Here is a 19,460-nt window from a genome sequence, read left to right on the forward strand (position 1 = left end):
TATATGTGTGCATATATCTACATGTTATATATGTATATACATACATATATATATATATATATGTATATATCATATACATACATTATATATATGTATATACATTTTAACACTTCCCCTAAAACTTAATAGTGTCATTTAAGTACTCTTCTCGTACATAACGACAATCTATCTCGATATGTTTAGTGCACTCATGAAAGGTCTGGTTGCTGGCAATGTAGATGAAACTTTTGTTGTCACAACACATTCATCAGGCTCCTGATACTGATACTTGAACTCCCATATCGGCCAACAATCTTCTAAACCAGACTACATCCATTGTTGTTGTAGTCATGGCTCGGTATTCAGCTTCAGTGGAAGAAAGACCTATTTTATATTGTATTGCCACGAAATCAGAGATTCAACTAAAAAAGACAAAAACCCACACTTGAGTAATGGTTATGGCGATCACCTCCCCAGTCAGCATCAATATATGCAATTAAATCAAACGTAGATAAAGAAGACAAGAAGAGACCTCGATAAATATTGGACTTAATATATCTAATAATAAGCAAAACAACTCCCATGTGAACAGAAGTAGGAGCATGCTAAAATTGACAAGTTGTGTGCACATGTGCTATATCAGGTTTAATAATTGAAAGGTAAGAAAGCGCTTCAATAAGTTGTTTAAAAGAGGTTGGATTTGCAAGTGGTTCCCTATCATCTATTAGCATTGACTACTTTCAGAGTATCAACTTTCTTATCATTTGTGATTTCAGACCTCGAGCGAATCTTAAAAGAAAATTTAGACTGAGACAACAAATAACCCCTAAGAGAGTAAACAACTTCAATTCCTAAGAAGTACTTTAAAAAACCCAAATCAATCATTTCAAAGTATTTTTTAATATTTTCAACTCCCTGTTTGTATCTTCTGGTGATAATCATATCGCCCACATAGAGGAGGAGAATAATGATACATGCATCAGAAATCTTAACAAACAATGTTGTGTCAGTCAAACAAGATTGCAATTCAATATCAAGCATAACATGACTAAACCTATCATAGCAAGTTTATAGTGTTTGCTTAAGTCCATAGAGAGTTTTGTTCAAACGAATATCTTTTCCCTTAAGAATAAATGGTGCTTGAATATAAACTTCTTGGACTAGGTTCCATTAAGAAATGTATTTTTATCATTTATTTGGTATAAAGTCATTTTCTGATAGAGGCTAAAGCTACTAAGGTCCTAACCGTAGTGATCCTAACAACTGGGGCAAAAGTGTCATATTCTTAAAAATATTTCCTGGCAACTAATTTGGCTTTGTATCTTTTAAAAGTTTTATCATCCTTTGTAACAGCCCTAAAATCACAAACTTATAACTTTTTAGAAAATTTTTGAAAGCTTTGTAAGCATTCTATTTTCAGAGTTTAAAATAACAATTCAGCATAAAATGGTGTCTGAAATGACAAGTCAACGGATCTTGGAAGCATTACTGGCGAACCTTCCTTTACACAACGGATTTGTAACTCCGTATATTCATTGAAACTAAATAAATTCAAAATGATGTTTTAAAGTTTAAACGAAAAGAAAAATTTCAAAGAAACCCTTATACCAACTTACAAAGAAATGTCCTCAGGAGCAAAACGTCAGGAAAAGAGTCTCATCTCGATATCATCGCGCCATCGCCTGCCGTTCTGACCTAATCATCACCTATACCCATGAAACGGGTCAGATTGATGAAAATCTGGTAGGTGCATAAATATCAAAATTCAGAACAAAACTAACATATATGTTGTTCCTTTCGTGATATGCAAATCAAAATAAACAAAATGAGTATGATAATCTTGTTTCGATATTAACTGTCGTGAGGGTACACACAGAAAAAACGTAGAAACAACTCAGACTGCCCAGGGGTTTGTTATGCTATGTGTTTTGATAACCCGGATAACTAGCTGAGTATGCTCCTAAGGGGATGGCCAACGACCGAGAGAGAATTCCCCAAAAGCCACTTGTTCAAGGGAATGCATCCATACTGCTGCAAAAGTCATTGATACCTACTACCTAAGATAATTTTTGGTAGACTAGTCTCCTAACTCCGATGACCGGGAACACCTAGCTCAATTGCTACTCAAGGAGCGTAGTTGTTAACAACCTGCCCATCAGAGTTTTTGTACCATCTCATCCTCTCCATTGACGGAAACAAAGAGATGAATGGGTATGTCAGACTCTATTTTAACTAACAACATATTCTACATGTTCTGGTTTTTCAAATCAATTCGAGCATCTGGTCTGTGAAGGCGATCATCACCATTTATGTGATTTCCTTTTCACCATTATGCATTTGCACACTACGAAGTTACCATAAACATCTTATCCAATCATCGTAATACTAATATATCGCGTATATCTGCTAGTACTGTTACGATGAGAGGGTATTGGTTTCTCAAAAAGAAACCCCAACATTATTTAGAAATTTAAAAGTCACGTGTTTTAGGCCGGGAGTATCCGAGTCATTTTTGGATATCAAAGCAAAAGATCATACGTATCTCTTAGGGCTACGTAGGGTTGAGGGAAAGACTTGGTTGCGAATAAGCAACCGCCAGATATTCGTTTTCGCTTTTCGAAACAACAAATATTACAAACATTGGAATCTAGCATGAAATTCTCTTTTTCTTTAAAGACTTGGCGAGCATGCGCAATTCTACGTCTTTAAATGCAAGCGTAATGCAAGGTAGGCAGGAGTACGCAAAATTGTGTACCTTACAAAGTCATATATATGTATATATGATACATATATATCAAAGCATAAGCATGTGCACATTATAGCATGACGGCAATGTAAATGACATAAAGCTAGACTCGATGTGCAAAACCATGTATCAAGCTAAATAACTGCGTAAGCGATGCATGATGTACGCAACCGTACATCGACTAAATAAATTGCGTAAGCAGTGCACGATGTACGAAACCGTATATCGGCTAGATAAATTGCATAAGCAGCAGCCTATGCACGTAACATCGCAACGACAAAGTAAATGACATAAAGCCAGACTCGATATGTGAAACCACACATCGAGCTAAATAAACTGTGTAAGCGATGCACAATGTACGAAACTATACATCAACTAAATAAATTGAGTAAGCAGTAGTCTGTGCACGTAACAACACGACGGTAAAGTAAATGACATAAAACCAGACTCTATATGTGAAACTACACATCGAGCTAAATAAACCGCGTAAGCGATGCACGATGTACAAAACCATACATCGGCTAAGTAAATTACGAAAGCAGTAGCTTGTGCACGTAACAACGTAACGACAAAGTAAATAACATAAAGCCAGGCTCGATATGCAAAACCACACATCGAGCTAAATAAACTGTATAAGCGATGCATGATGTACAAAACCGTATATCGGCTAAGTAAATTGTGTAAGCAGTAGCATGTGCACGTAACAGCACAACGGCAAAGTAAATGACATAAATTTAAATGGACAAGAATACGCAAAACTACGTCCTTGAGTTAAAAGCATATATGTGTGTGTATATATATATATATATATGTTAAAAATGTTCTGCTATTGTCCTTGTATGCAACTTTTTCCTACCTCGGAGATGGTTGGATTCACTGACGATTCCGAGCATAGGTTATCAAGGGCTCGTGCCTTAGTGGGTGTGCCACGTCCGTTGCGCCGATGAGGTGCGCTAAAAGGTATTTTATCGTGTTGCGAAGTAAATAATGAAATCTTTTTACATTATTGAAATAAGAAATGCATGTGTCGCATGGGTCGAACCCGAACCTGGTTCGAGCTGACAGGGCTGAGCCGAGCTCATGCTGAAAGTGAACCGAGATGAGCTCGGTGCTAGCCAGGCTTAGCTCAACTGTGTTTGACCAACAGAAGGCAGGGACCGAGCTCAACTCGGTCGAGCCTACCCAGCATGGCTGGGTAGGCCACAGTTGAGCCAGGCTCAGTTCCTGGCAAAAGGGAAGACAAAAGGGGAGGGGGTGGGCTCGGCAATCAAGTCGAGCCTGGCATGGCCCTTAACCTGGACGGGACCGATCCTAGGCTCGGTTCTCCAGTGCAGAGAACTGGGCTGGGCTCGGTTCAAACCGAGCCCAACTCGGTATCCTACCTCAGCTGCAACAGGATGCTGCAGCTGAAGGGACACGGGGAAAAGAGAGGGGCAGGAGGGTCGCCCCTCCTGCCTGCGTAAACAAAAAGGGGACATGAGGGCGGCCCTCCTGTCAGCGTCAACCCGAGAGAAGAGCAGGAAGAGACAACACCCCTCCTCTGCTGGGTTAAACAGAGGGACGGGAGAGAGGAGCAAGGAGGGGTGGCGCCCCTCCTCTGCTGAGCTAATGGAGAAAGCGAGAGAGAGATCAGGGAGGGGTGGCGCCCCTCCTCTGCTAAAAGAGGGAGCAGGGAGGGGCGACGACCCTCCTCTGCTGAAAAAGGAGAACGAGAAAGAGCAGGGAGGGGCAACGCCCCTCCTCTGTTGGGTTAACAGGGAGCCAGGAGAAGAAGAGAAAGAGAGCGGGGAGAGACAACGCATACCAGGGCGGTGGCGCCTCCGGTGAGCGTGAGGTGGAAGGAGAGGGGTGAGTGAAAGGGGGAGCTCGAGCGTTAAGGAGGGAGAGCGAGGTCGCAGGGGACCGGGAGGGGGGACGAGAGGGATGGGAGTCGGGAGAGTGAAGGGGGTGCGAGCTTGCAATAAAAAGAAAACCCCTCCTTGGGGGGGTCAAATAGAATACGGAAGGGGGGATGCTCGATCCAACCATTTTTTTTTTTAAAACACAAGTGTTACACCCTTGGTTTTCACTTTATATACTCATCTACAACCTATGAGTTTCTTTCAATGTGAGATGTCTTGAACAGTCCAGGTCTTGGCTTTATATAGATAATCTTGGGTTCCTTTCTTTCTAGGGCCTCTAATTCCATCATCAAGGCTTCTTCTCACTCATAATGTTCTATGGCTTCAGAATAGGTTGAGGGTTCTATATATGAACGGATTAAAGATGTAAGTTTTGTCCTTAGATTAAAAGGAATCAAAGGTCACAAGTCTTTCAGGTAGTTATGAAATTCTAGATGACCCTCTGGTTTGAGCTTCATATTGGTTTTCAATATTAGAATACCTTTCCAATACACATGGATGTTTAGGGTATGCCTAGAATATTGTAGACAATTTTTATCCTTATGGGATTATTCTTCATTCATCTTATCATTTCTAAACTCGTGATCTTCATCAAGATCACATTCATATTTCATAATCACAATCATGATCACCATATTTTGGAATTAAATCCAACAAAAAAGAATACTCGGTTATTTCGTTAAAATCCTTAAAGTAAAAAAATCTTTCTTTTTCTAAGAAAGACATATTTCTTGAAACATATAGTTTTCTATTTTTAAAATCAATGCACCTAAAGCCTTTTTGGTTATCTACATAACCTAAAAAGACATAAGGAACAGTACGGGGAGAAAGTTTATCACTTTGGTTAGTAAAAACAAAGCATTTGCATCCAAACACTCAGTCTAGAATAATCATGAACTAATTTGAAAAGTTTTTCAACTGGTGACACATTTTACAAAGAGGAAGATGACATTTTGTTGATGATATAAACAACAGTTAAAACAACTTCAACCCAAAAATCTTTTGGTACTTTATTTTCTATAAGCAAGGTTCTTATGGTTTCTATAATGTGTTCGTGCTTTCTATTAGCCAAACCATTTTGATGTGGTGTGTGAGGACAAGATCTTTGGTGTGATATCACGAAGATTTAGATAATCTTTAAAATCGGTATGAAAGATAGAAATATCAATTTTAAATTTATTTTTGACTAAATTATGAAATATTTGAAAATATAAGAAAACTTCATATTTATGTTTAAGGAAATAGATCCCAGTATTCCTAGAGAAATCATCAACAAAAACTAAATAGTAAACATATTCACCTTTAATATAACTGGCACACATCCGAATGTATTTACTCAAGCGATCTAGAAGCAATAAAAGTTCTTTCTTGAAATGATAATCTCTTCATTTTGCTAAGAATAAAGTTTTTACAAATAAAAGTTTTAAATTTACAAATTTTTTTCAAACATGAAAAATAATGAATTTTGGATACATTAGGATGACCAAATCTTTTATGTCATAAATCCAAATATATTTTCTCAACATTACAATAAAAGGTATTCTTGGGTATTTTCAAAAAATCCATATAATATAGGCTTCATTCTTTATGACATTCTCCAATCAGCTTCCTCGACTAGCGATCCTGCACATAACAAACATTAGAAGATAAAGAGATATTACACCCATGGTCCAATAAAAGATATAACCGACAAAAGATATAAATTCAATTTAGGAATATATCTAACTTTTGGAATAGTAAGTTTCTTTGAGTTTTTAAAAAAGCTTTCAAAATTCCATATTCCTTTTATCTTAAGAGATGTACTATCAACAGTAAAAGCTTGAGTTACTATGGCATTCAGATAAAATATCACTATTAAGTGTCATATGAAACAAGGCATCGGAGTCAAGAAGCCAATGAAATTTACCGGGATCGAAAAAAGATGAGACAACGACTCCAATAGATGAAGATGCCCCTTTGAGGAGAGGTTAAAGGGCTTCCACTAGTTAAGCCAGGGACATATTTCCAATGGATGAATCTTGTGTAGGAGTAATGTCATTTGACTCTTGTGGAGAATCAACCGAGGCAACCTTCTCATAACCCCTTAGTTTAGGACACTGAGGCTTGATGTGTCCCATTTCGCGACAATAATGGCAAATTAAATTTTTTTATCATAGTCGTTACCTTTTCTTTCATAATGAGGTGACTTGTAAGTACTATGTAGTTTTTCGGTCTAAAGACGACTAGGACCAAGTCATCCTCCTTTTTTGTAGTACACTTCCATAGCCTATTCTCCTCCGTACTCAAATCTTCAATAGTGTCAACAACAGAGAGAACTTTTCCTCCATGTAAAAGCGTCAATTTGGTGGATTCAAACTCTGGTCTTAAGTCATTAATGAATTGATAGAAATGCTCTGCATCCATTTTTTATTGACGGAGTTCAATATCTTTAGGGCAATGTCATCTTGGCTCTAGAAGAGCCAACTCTTCTCAAAGGTCGGATAATTCGTTATCTCTCCCCTTGGACTATAGTCCTGATTTGATCTTTATAAATTACACACATGTGCAATATCCGTAAGGGAATACATCTTTTAAAGATATTCTCATGCCTCGTTTGCATGCTCAAACTTAGCAAGACTAGAGCATTTTTTGATATTCACACTATTAATACCTCAATACTGAAAAAGGTGCAAAAGTGTCACTAGGATCCGACCCGATCCATGCCGATCCATGTAAAGATTATATACAGTCTAGATACATTAGGACCCGAGCCATGTAATCTTTCTTTTTAATCGGGTCTAGATACACCTGACCCGGATCCACACCTCTGTAATGTAAAATTATAAATGCACAGTTTTAGGTCACGATTTCTATTCAGAAATCGTGACAGCCACAGTCATCTCTCTCTCTCTCTCTCTCTCTCTCTCTCTCTCTCTCTCTCTCTCTCTCTCTCTTCTCTTTCTCAATACAGGTACAGGTGAAAATCTAACATGGTATCAGAGCAGAGATCCATCTAAAGGCCGAAAGAGATTCCGGAAGGGGCGACATTCAGAAATTTGAGTTTTTTCGTTCCTCCCTTTCTTCCCTTCTGTTCTTCTTCATTTCTTTCCTTCTTTACTCATTCCCTTCTGTCTCCTCTTTCTAAAATCTCCTGTGTACTCACACCTCGCGTGAGTTTTACATTTTTTGTGAATCTGGGATTCACGTGAACCCAGATCGTGGATAAAAGGTGACAGTATTTCACGTGAAACACCATTTTTTTATATATTAATTGCTTGATCTTCCTTTGCCCTATCTTCTCCAAATCTACCTTTGCATATTCGAATACTACAGTGTTTCGCATGGTTCCTCACTGTTATGTTGTGCAATTTACTTCTTGATTATCCATTTCTATACTTGTCAAAAAGGGAGGTATATTTAACGTGTGAAGGTATTTTTCATCACGTCAGCCTCAGTTTTTGGAGTATATAGAAAAAGCTTCAGTCCCTTTATTCTCTGAATCTGACAGCCTCTGACCCTCTGTTTCTCAAAAAAAAAAAAGGAAGAGGGCTGAACATTTCGTGGATACTCTTGTTGATTCTCATTCTCAATGGATTCTTATCACTCTCAATCAAATCTTTCTTCAAGTTTTCTCAATCAGCTCGCTTCTGAAAAGTTGAATACCTCAAATTTCTTGATTTGGAAGAGACAAATTATTCCTTTTATAAGGAGTCAAGGTCTCTTAGGTCACCTGGATGGAACCACTTCAGTCCCACCAGAATTTGTCCTGAGAGAAGAGAAAGATGATCAAGGGGCGAGTTCGATCGTGTATGTGAAAAATGTTGAATTCCTCAATTGGGAAAGGAAAGATCAATCAGTTGTTCGATACATCACCTCAACCCTGTCTCCAGAGGTCCTTGTTGTCATTCCTGACAATTATACAACACTACAACTCTGGGAGCGATCGGTTCAGACGTATTCGCAGGTTTCTCAAGCAAGGGTGGTTTTTCTAAAAAGAGAATTTCAGCTGCTAAGAAAAGATTTCATGACCATCATGGAATATTTGAACAAGATAAAGATCATCATAGATCAGCTTGCAATTATAGGATGTGCCGTTAGTGACAATGACATTGTGCAACAAACTCTGAGTGGATTGGGATCTGACTACAATATGATAGTCACTTTACTATTGTGCCTTCCTGCTCTTCTTTCCTTCGATGCGTTACGGGCGAAATTGATTCAGTATGAAATGACTCTTAAGGAATTCTCTGAAGAAACTCACATCCACACAAATTCTCAAGAAGTTTTTGCCACAGGAGTGACTTATGGTAGAGGACGAGGACGAGGAGGACAAGGGCGAAGTGGATACGGAGGGCGTGGTCTGCTCCCCACTCCAAATATGTCTGCTCATGCGCAGGGATCAAGATCCATCCCCACTTGCTTCTTTTGTAACAAAAAGGGGCATATCAAGGCGAATTGTTGGCACAATCCAGAGAATAAAGGAAAGGGCCCACAGACAGAAACGAAAAGAAAGTTCACAAATACCAGAGATAGTGAAGAGATCAAAGATCTACTAATATCTACCTTGTCAGAGTTGAAATTGAAGCAGAGTGATGAAGGCACTTGCTTTGTTGACTCAGGAGCAGCGACTCATGTGACAGGTGATGCAGGTAAGATTTCTAACCCTATTCTTATTTTGGAAAAAGTAAGATCGTCACTGGAGATGGATTCCACCATGCTGTTTCTCATGTTGGAAGAAACTGTCATTTGTATTGAAATATGCGGAAAAGAAATGTATGTCCTACAATGGACTTTCACACATAGAAATCAAAGAACAAGTCCAAAAGAGGACATACACAAAAGTCAATAATGGCTAGAAAGCATAAAATCTTATAAAGGCACTAAAGGGCTTGAAGAAGCCACACTTACAAAGGGGGAGACCCACTTATTTATAGGCAAGAGAGGAGTGAGGGAGAGTTAGAGAAAAGAAAGAGAGAGGGACCATTGAGAGTCCCAACAAGGAGTCGTTGGGCTCCCAACGGTCACAATTGTGACCGTTGGGGGCCCAAGGACTCTTTGTTGGGGCCCCCAAAGGTTGTGCATTTAATGCACAAAAGGTACAAAAAAAGAAATAAGAAAAAATAGGAAAAGAAAAAACGGAAAAAAAGAAAAAGAAAAAGTCTACAATGCCCCTATTGGGCGAGTTTACAGAACTACCCCTTAACGGGTAGTGTATGATAAATATATTTATATATATAGATATATATATAAATATATAGATTACATATATTTTAACACCCTCCCTCAAGATTTACGGGGATACAACAGAAAGCTTGTTGAGAAGAAACATGAAACGAGAAGCAGCAAGAGCTTTGGTGAAGAGCTCCGCCAACTGGTACTCGAATGTGACGTAGGGCAGTGCTATGGTTCCTTTTAGATATTCATCTCGAACATAGTGGCAATCCATCTCAATGTGTTTAGTACACTCATGGAAGGTGTGGTTGCTTGCAATATAGATAGCACTCTTGTTATCGCAACACATCTTCGAAGGAATTGAGATGACGATGCCCATATCATAGAGGAGACTTCTAAGCCACACAAACTCCATGGTTGTAGTGGCCATTGCACGATATTCCGCTTCAGTTGAGGACAATGATACTTTATGTTGCTTCTTGCATCTCCAAGAAATCATAGAGTCACATAAGAAAACACAAAAACCAGTGGTTGAGACTCTATCATTGGGATTTCCTCCCCAATCAGCATCTGTATAAGCAATTAAATCAAGTGATGATGAGGAGGAAAGAAAAACTCCCTTAGTTATGGTGTTTTTAATATATCTGACAATCCTTAAGACTGCACTCATGTGCACAGTTGTAGGTGCATGTTGAAACTGACTGACGGAGTGACCTGCATGAGTTATGTCTGGCCGAGTGATGGATAAGTATGTCAAAGACCCAACGAGTTGACGGCAGGGAGTAGGATTCTCAACAAGTGTCACATCTTCCAGCCTTAGCTTTGCATTGATAACCTCAAGGGCTTCTGTCTTCTTATCATCCGAAATTCCAGACTTAGAACAAATGTCAGCAGCAAGTTTCATCTGAGAGAGAATATACCCTCGCGGTGAATATGCAACTTCAATAACTAAAAAATATCTTAAGAAACCAAGGTCAGACATGTCAAAATTTTCTTAATATCACGGATTCCTTGCTCATCACTTCCAGTGATGATCATATCATCAACATATAGTAGTAGAATAACTACAGAGGACCCTGCACTTTTCACAAATAACGCAGTGTCAGTATAACATGAACGAAAATTTAGGCTAGTCATTACATTGCTAAATCTATCATGCCAAGCCTTTGGAGCTTGTTTTAACCCATAAAGTGTTTTTTTTAGTTTAAGAATTTTGTTTTCACCAAATAGATACTCCTGGTGGAGGATCCATATAGACTTCTTCACTTAGTTCACCATTAAGAAATGCGTTCTTAACATCCAATTGATAGATAGGTCATTTTTTAACGGATGCAACCGCAATAAGAGTCCTAACACTAGTCATTCTAGCTACGTGAGCGAAGGTTTCTTCATAGTCTATTCCGTACTCTTGAGCATATCCTTTGGCTACCAACCTAGCTTTATAACGTTCTAATGACCCATCACTTTTAGCTTCAATTTTGAAGACCCATCTACATTCAATAGACTTCTTTCCAGTGGGTAATGAAGTTATTTCCCAAGTTTTAGCCTTTTCAAGTGCACTAAGTTCTAGTTTCATGGCTTCAACCCATTGAGGAATGTTTTTGGCTTCATTATAGTGTGATGGTTCATGATAAGAGTGTAATGCAATTAAGCATGCCCTATATTTAGGTGTTAGGGACTCATAGGAAACAAACCTATTAGGAGGATTGGAGATTCGGCTAGATCTCCTTAAAATGGTTTCTTCTAAGTTGGAACTTTGAGAATATTTTTCTAAAGCGCTTATGGGAGTTTCTTGACCACGCCTAGCATAGGTTTGAATTGCCCTATTTTCAAAATCATTACTTCCATTTTCGACATTACTAAAAGGAGTATCCTCTAAATCATTAGGAACATCCTCTTCGTGAGGAGTCACATCTTCTTGAGAGAGAAGATCAAATAAGAAAGCATATTCGCTTTCATCAATATCCTTCTTTTTCTCAAAGCCGTTCTCATTTTCTAAAAAGGTAACATCTTTGGATACATATAGTTTGTTGCTTTTGGGGTCGAAGCACCTAAAACCTTTTTTATTTTCTCTGTATCCTAAAAACACGCATTCGATAGCTTTGGGAGCTAACTTATCTCTTTTATATGTAAGAACAAAACACTTACACCCAAAAATTCTTAATCTATTAAAATCGGGTGTTCTTTCAAAGAGTTTTTCATATGGAGATATATTTTGTAGAGATGAGGATATCATTCTATTTATCAAATAAGTGGAAGTTAGGCGGCTTCGGCCCAATAGCATTTTGGAATTTCTTTGGAAATGAGAAGAGTCCTAGTGGTTTCCAAGATGTGTCTATGCTTTCTCTCGGCTAGACCGTTTTGTTGGGGAGTCCTAGGACATGACCTTCGATGACAAATGCCATTGGTTTCCAAGTATTCTTGAAATTCATTTGATAGATATTCTCCACCGGAATCGGATCGAAGAATGGAGATATTAGTTGAAAATTGATTTTTGACAATCATATGAAATTTTTTAAAGAAATTAAAAACTTCGGATTTTAGATTGAGAAAATAGATCTACACATATCGAGTGAAATCATCAATGAAAGTAACATAATATGAGTATCCTCCTTTTGATATGACATGAGAAAGACCCCAAACATCCGAATGAACTAATTCAAAGGGTTTTTTGGACACAAATGTTCTCTTTGGAAAATGGGTGGATTTCATTTTTCCAAAAATACAACCCTTGCAAACAAAATGTTTCTCATTACAAAAATTTTTTTTCAAAAGGAAAGGAGTACATTTTTTAGAAGCTTGGATGTCCAAGTCTTTGATGCCAAGTTTCAATATTTTTATCTTGGACATGATTACAAAATGAGTTAGTGGGGAGTTTCAAATTGTTCATGTAGTAGAGATCTCCCCTCCTATGGCCTTGCCCAATCCGCTTCCCGGACTGGAGATCCTGTATTGAGAAATCCTTGGTTGAGAAGGAGATTTCACATCCATGATCACATATTTGAGAGACAGATAAAAGATTTAAATTAGGTTGAGGTACTACTCTTACATTTGGCAAAAAAAAATCTTTTGAAAAGTCTAAGGTTCCAAAACTTTTAACTTGTAAAGAGGTACCATCGGCGGTGGAAACAAAAGAATTTTTGGAGTTGCTACATACATTGGATAGTCCATTTTCAATAGGGGTCATATGAAAAGATGCTCCAGAATCAAGAATCCAAGAAGGCGTACCTGGAGGAGAAGAAGAGGCAATGGCGGCTCTCGAAGTTGACGGCGATTTGAGTAGAATTTGAAGTGCTTCGGATAGTTGAGCAAGGAAAAAGGACTCTTTCCCTTTCATTGGCTCCTCCTTCTTTTGTGGGATTTCTTCAATAATAGCAACTTTACCTTTTGGAGGTTCATTTATCTTTGGACAATTAGGTCTTATATGACCCGGTTCTTGACAATGATGGCAAATGGCTTTCCTATAATTGCCATTATAGTTATTTTGCCTCCCAAAGCGTGGAGGCTTATAAGCCTTCATATGATTGTCGGGTTTAGACACGGCAAGAACTTCATCTCCTCCTTTAATCATGCCAAGACGTGTTTCTTCTTGGCATATTTCGGCTATGGCATCTTCCAGTGGAAGCGGTTTTGATCTATGAAGAAGGGAGGACCTAACTTATTCATATTCGGGCCTAAGCCCATGTAAAAATTGAAAAAAGTGCTCTTTATCCATTTGTGCTCTTCGCATTTCGACATCTTCACTAGATACCCATTTGGGTTCAAGAAGGGATAGCTCATCCCATAAAGGTCCAAGAGTGCTATAGTAATCTCTTACACACATTTCACCTTGCTTAATGGTACGGATTTTTTCTTGGATAAAGAATTGACGAGCAAGGTCTTTTTGGGTATACATACCTTTCATAAAGAACCATGCTTCATTTGCTACGCGGAATTTAGTAATGTTGGCGCAAATCTTTAGCTCCACGTTATTCATGAACCATGCAAGAATTTTTGCATGCTTACTTTCCCAATCTTCTACCTTGGATTGGTGATCTTCAATAGCCTTCATGCGAGCATTTCCTTCTAAAGCCTTTTCTTGATCACCATCTATTTTTGTAAGTTGAAGTTGAGGTTCCCTAATGGTGCCCATAACATATCCCCAAAGCTTTTTACCTTTGAGGTTGTTCTCCATGGCGGTGGCCCACATCATGTAGTTAGTACCATTAAGCTTGAAGGAGAGATCAATCTTTTGTTCTCCTTCCATCATATAATCAAGAATGGAGGACAAACCAAGAGAGAGGTAAAACTAGACAACAAGCTATATGAATCAAGAGCACAACCAAGGCTCTGATACCATGTAATGAAATATGCGGAAAAGAAATGTATGTCCTACAATGGACTTTCACACATAGAAATCAAAGAACAAGTCCAAAAGACGACATACACAAAAGCCAATAATGGCTAGAAAGCATAAAATCTTATAAAGGCACTAAAGGGCTTGAAGAAGCCACACTTACAAAGGGGGAGACCCCACTTATTTATAGGCAAGAGAGGAGTGAGGGAGAGTTAGAGAAAAGAAAGAGAGAGGGACCATTGGGAGTCCCAACAAGGAGTCGTTGGGCTCCCAACGGTCACAATTGTGACTGTTGGGGGCCCAACGACTCTTTGTTGGGGCCCCCAATGGTTGTGCATTTAATACACAAAAGGTACAAAAAAAGAAATAAGAAAAAATAGGAAAAAAAAAAAAAGAAAAAAAAAAGTCTACAATGCCCCTATTGGGCAAGTTTACAGAACTACCCCTTATCGGGTAGTGTATGATAAATATATTTATATATATATATAGATATATATATATAAATATATAGATTACATATATTTTAACATCATTCCCATGTCATATTTCACTCTTACTCTTTCTGACGTTCTTCATGCTCCTGATATTAAAAAAAATATTGTCTCTGTCTCCAAACTTATTGATGATAATAATACTTCAGTTCAATTCACTCCCTTCTCTGTGCAGGTCAAGGACCTACGCACGAGGGAAACATTCGCTGAAGGAAAGAGATGAGGCAATATGTATGTTTTTGAAGAAGCTCCATGTCATGTTGTCCGCCCTGTTCATCTGAATTCGAAGCCATCATTAGAGTCATGTTCATCCTCTTCTGCTAATGTTTTTAGTATTTCTGAATGTAATAAGTCATTCTTATGGCATAGTTGTTTAGGACATTGTGGGAGTCATTTTATTGAAAAACTTGTCTCTAATAATCTCATTCCAAAAGAAAGTCTCAATGGGGATGAGAGCAGTCATAAGTGTTCCAGTTGTCTTTCATGCAAGAGTCATGTATTGTCTTTCCATTCCATTAATAAGAGAGCTTCAAAACCTTTTGAGATAATTTGTTCTAATGTATGGGGACCCGCCCCGATTGCCTCTGGATCTGGGAGCAGATACTATCTAATCTTTGTTGATAATTATTCTCGATACACTTAGATATATTTCATAAAAAATAAGTCAGAAGTCTTCTCTTTGTTTCAAAATTTTCTTTCCTTGGTCAAAAATCAATTTTCTGAGTCCATTCAATTTTTCCAATGTGATGGAGGTAGGGAATTCTCATCCCGTGATTTTATTTCTTTTCTCTGAAATAACGGAATAGGAAGAAGGGTGTCCTGCCCTCACACCCCTCAACAAAATGGGATTGTTGAACGAAAACATAGGCATATCGTTGAAAGTGACATGAGTATGCTTCATGACAGTAATCTTCCCATCAACCTATGGACAGAAGCTTTCCATTCTGCCGTACATGTGATAAATAGACTGCCTATGATTGTTCTGGAAAATAAGTCTCCTTATCACCGTCTTTTTTGAGCTCATCCTATTTAGCATGATCTGCGTGTTTTTTGATGTGTTTGTTATGTGTATATTGATCAGTCCCTAAGGAACAAGTTTCAGGACAAGGCCCAGAAGTGTAGATTTGTGGGATATGCAGATAACTACAAAGGATATAGGTGTTATGATCCCACCAACAAACGCATTAGAATCTCAAGAAATGTTGTCTTTGATGAACAAAATTTTGATCACGGAGCTGACGCAACGAATATGTCAACTGAAGTTTACTATCCTTGGCTGAGTTCAGAACTTTTTGCTGGCTCCAATGAAGCATGTTTCTCAGATTGCGTGCAGCAAGAAGAAGACATGTTTGAGAACACTGGGATGTCGGGATCACAGAATGCAAAGGAAGTACCGGGCAGATACAAAGGTATTGTCTATTCTAGACAAAGACCGACAGCATCAAGCCATTCAGATCATGTCTCAGTCACCAATCCTACTCCTCATAGTCTTGAGGTCTGAAAATCAAACCGCATATGACATCCCATTGACAGGTGGGTTAGCTATAACAACTTCTCCTTGGACCTTCAACTTTTTTTAACTGCCCTCAATAAGGAAGATGAGCCCATTATGTACTATCAGGCAGCCACTTCTACCAAATGGGTAGAAGTCATGAATGATGAAATGCAAGCCTTGCATGAATATGGAACCTGGGAAGTTGTTCCCAGACCACCTAACAAAAATGTTGTCGGATGTAAATGGGTCTACAAAATAAAGTACAAGCCAGATTGAACCATTGAACGATATAAGGCAAGGCTTGTGGCAAAAGGATTCACTCAAGAAGCAGGGCAAGACTACGTGAGACCTTTAGTCCGGTTGTAAGAATGGGAACAATTTCTCTGGTTGTTGAACATGGATGGAAGTTGAGTCAGCTTGATGTGAAAAATGCATTCTTGCATGGGGATTTGAAAGAGGAAGTATACATGAAGCAACCCCTGGATATCAATAACAAAATTGTAAAACCCATGTGTGTAGGTTAAAAAGAGCTATCTATGGTCTGAAGCAAGCATCTCACTCTTGGTCTGATAGCTTCTCGCTAGAGATTCAGAAACATGGATTTTCATGTTCCATGCTGGACCACTCATTATTTATCTTTAGAAGTCAGACTGTGAGCATTCTGTTATTAATTTATGTCGATGATATTGTCATCACAGGAAACTCTGTGACCCACATCCAAGAAGTAAAAGACTTACTAGGTCAGAGGTTCAAAATGAAAGATCTTGGAGTTCTACGTTATTTTCTTGGCGTAGAAGTTGATAACCAGGCTCATGGCTTGACACTCACTCAGCACAAGTACACCGTAGACGTTCTCAGCAAGGCAGGCATGCAAGACTCCAAACATCTGGGAACTCTGAGTGTGCTTCATCAAAAACTTAGCGCTCAGGATGGAGATCTGTGTGATGACCCCACCAGGTATCGAAGCATAATAGGAATGTTACAGTACCTCACATTCACCAGACCTGATATTGTTTATTCTGTAAATCAAGTGTCTCAATTTATGCATGCGCCACGTACTGGACATATGGAAGTGGTCAAGAGGATCCTTAGATATCTGAAAGGGACTATTGGGGATGGATTGATATATTCATCACAGTCATATGGCAAAGATGAGCATGAACTTACTATATATTGTGATACAAACTGGGCAAGAGTGTTAAAATGTAAACTGCAATATATATATATATATATATATATATTATTTAATATTATTATATTTTCTTTTATTTTTTTCTTTTTCTATTTTTTTATTTTCTTTTTTAGCATCTAGTTCAATAGAAACTAGATATTTTGATCCAGTCAAGTTCCTGTTGGAACTTGACTGTGCAAGTAGCTGTTGGACTGTAGTCCAACAGCTATAATAAATGTTGTTGGACTATAGTCCAACAGCTATAATAATAAATGTTGTTGGACTGTAGTCCAACAGCTATATTAAGAGACGTTGGAATCCAACGTCTCTTTTTGGAGAGCTCAAAATGAGCTCTCCTCTCTCTCCCATTTTTTTGTATATATAGGGGTGAACCCCTTCAATGTAAATAACCATGCTTCTTAAGCATTTTGTTCATGAATAAAGTATTATTTATTCATCAAGTGTTCTTCCCTTTATACCCTTTCAAGGGTCATGCTTGTAGTGTCTCCAATAGACACTTGTTTGTGAGTTATTTGTGCATTTGTTGAAGACCACCATTTCATTACATGGTATCAGAGCTACGAAATCCTTAGATCTTGAAGTGCTTCCGCCTCGATTTCCGTGCCACATTTACAAAAGGTGTTTCATCACCTTGTTCTTGGCTCAAGAAGATTTGTTTGAAGAAAGGCGAACTTGTGCTACAAAAAAAAATGGTTTTGTATCCTCTCTTATTCCTTTGTCTACTCTTTTTCTTTTCTTTTTATTTTTCTCTCTCTCTCCTCCTATTTATTCCTCTCTTACCCTTGTAAAAGATGGATGACAATGATAAGATCACCATCATTCCTATGAAGCTAAATGATACTAACTATGTAATGTGGGCTTCGATTATGAAGCACCACATTTGGGGAAAAGGTTTATGGGGTATAGTGGATGGTTCCGATTTGGAACCTAAACTATCTCTTACCAAGAAAGAGGGTGATAAAGAGGTTCCTCTAACGGAAGAAGAGAAGAGTAAGGCGTTGGCCACTTATGAAAAGAAATGGAAAGAATGGAGGATAGGGCATGCAAAAATTATGTCATGGCTCATCAATAGCATAGACATTAAAAAATGCTCTAGTCTAGCTAAGTTTGAGCATGCCGATAAGGCTTGGGAATACCTCAAAAACATGTATTCCCTTAAAGATATTGCACATGTATGCAATTTACAAGATAAAGTTCGGACAATGACTCAAAAAGATAAAACTATTCGAGAATATTATAATGAGTTGTCCGAACTTTGGGAAGAGTTGGCTCTTCTTGAGCCCAAATGGCATTGTGCCGAAGACATAGAGCTTCGCCAAAAGCAACTCGATATGGAACATTTCTATCAATTTGTGAATGGTCTAAGGCCGGAGTTTGAATCCACCAAATCGGCCCTTTTACATCGTGAAAAAATTCCTTCTATTGTTGATACTATAGAAGAGCTCACTATGGAGGAAAATAGACTTAGAAAAAGTACTCCAAAAGTTGATGATGACTCCGTTTTAGCTGTATCTAGACCGGGGAATCATACTCGTACTTACAAGCCGCCTCATTTTGGAAGGCAAAACAGCGACTTTGATAAAAGAAAAGTTATTTGTCATCATTGTCATGAACCGGGGCACTATAGGCCTCAATGTCCAAAGTTAAAAAGAAGAGAAGAAAAAAGAGTTGCATCTGTTGAATCTGAGTTAAAAGATCAAGATGCACCTGTGTCTATGGCTCAACTGATGGAAATCCTTCAACCTCTTCTCAAAGGGGTATTCTCCTCAACCGAAGCCTCAACTGGAGCGGCAGTTGCATCTTTCTCCGGTCCAGGTAACTTTCCTTGGCTTTTAGATTCTGGTGCTTCTTTTCATATGACCCCAAATGTTAATAGTCTATCCGAATGTCTTAAAAATGACTCAAGTGTGTCAAAGGTTTTTACAGCCGATGGTACATCTCTCGAAGTAAAAGGAATAGGATGTTTTGAAAATCTTCAAAAATCCAAAAGATTTTTTATCCCAGAAGTTAGATATATCCCTAAACTTAATTTGAATCTCTTATCTGTCTCGCAAATATCTGATTATGGATGTAATATCTCCTTCTCTTCTCATGGTTGTTGGGTACAGGATCGCCAGTCAGGGAAGCTGATTGGGGAAGGCCATAAAGAAGGAGGACTTTATTACATGG

General features: G+C 38.3%; 1 protein-coding gene across 1 annotated transcript in view; it reads right to left on the reverse strand.

The window, feature by feature from the left end:
* Window positions 1-19,460, reverse strand: part of EDD1 (glycine-tRNA ligase) — a 211,065-nt gene that overhangs the window by 43,499 nt on the left and 148,106 nt on the right. The gene's annotated exons all lie outside the window — the stretch shown is intronic.

The sequence above is a fragment of the Nuphar pumila genome, chromosome 2, assembly GCF_984573655.1.
Source record: "Nuphar pumila chromosome 2, dmNupPumi1.hap1.1, whole genome shotgun sequence".
NCBI lineage: Eukaryota > Viridiplantae > Streptophyta > Magnoliopsida > Nymphaeales > Nymphaeaceae > Nuphar > Nuphar pumila.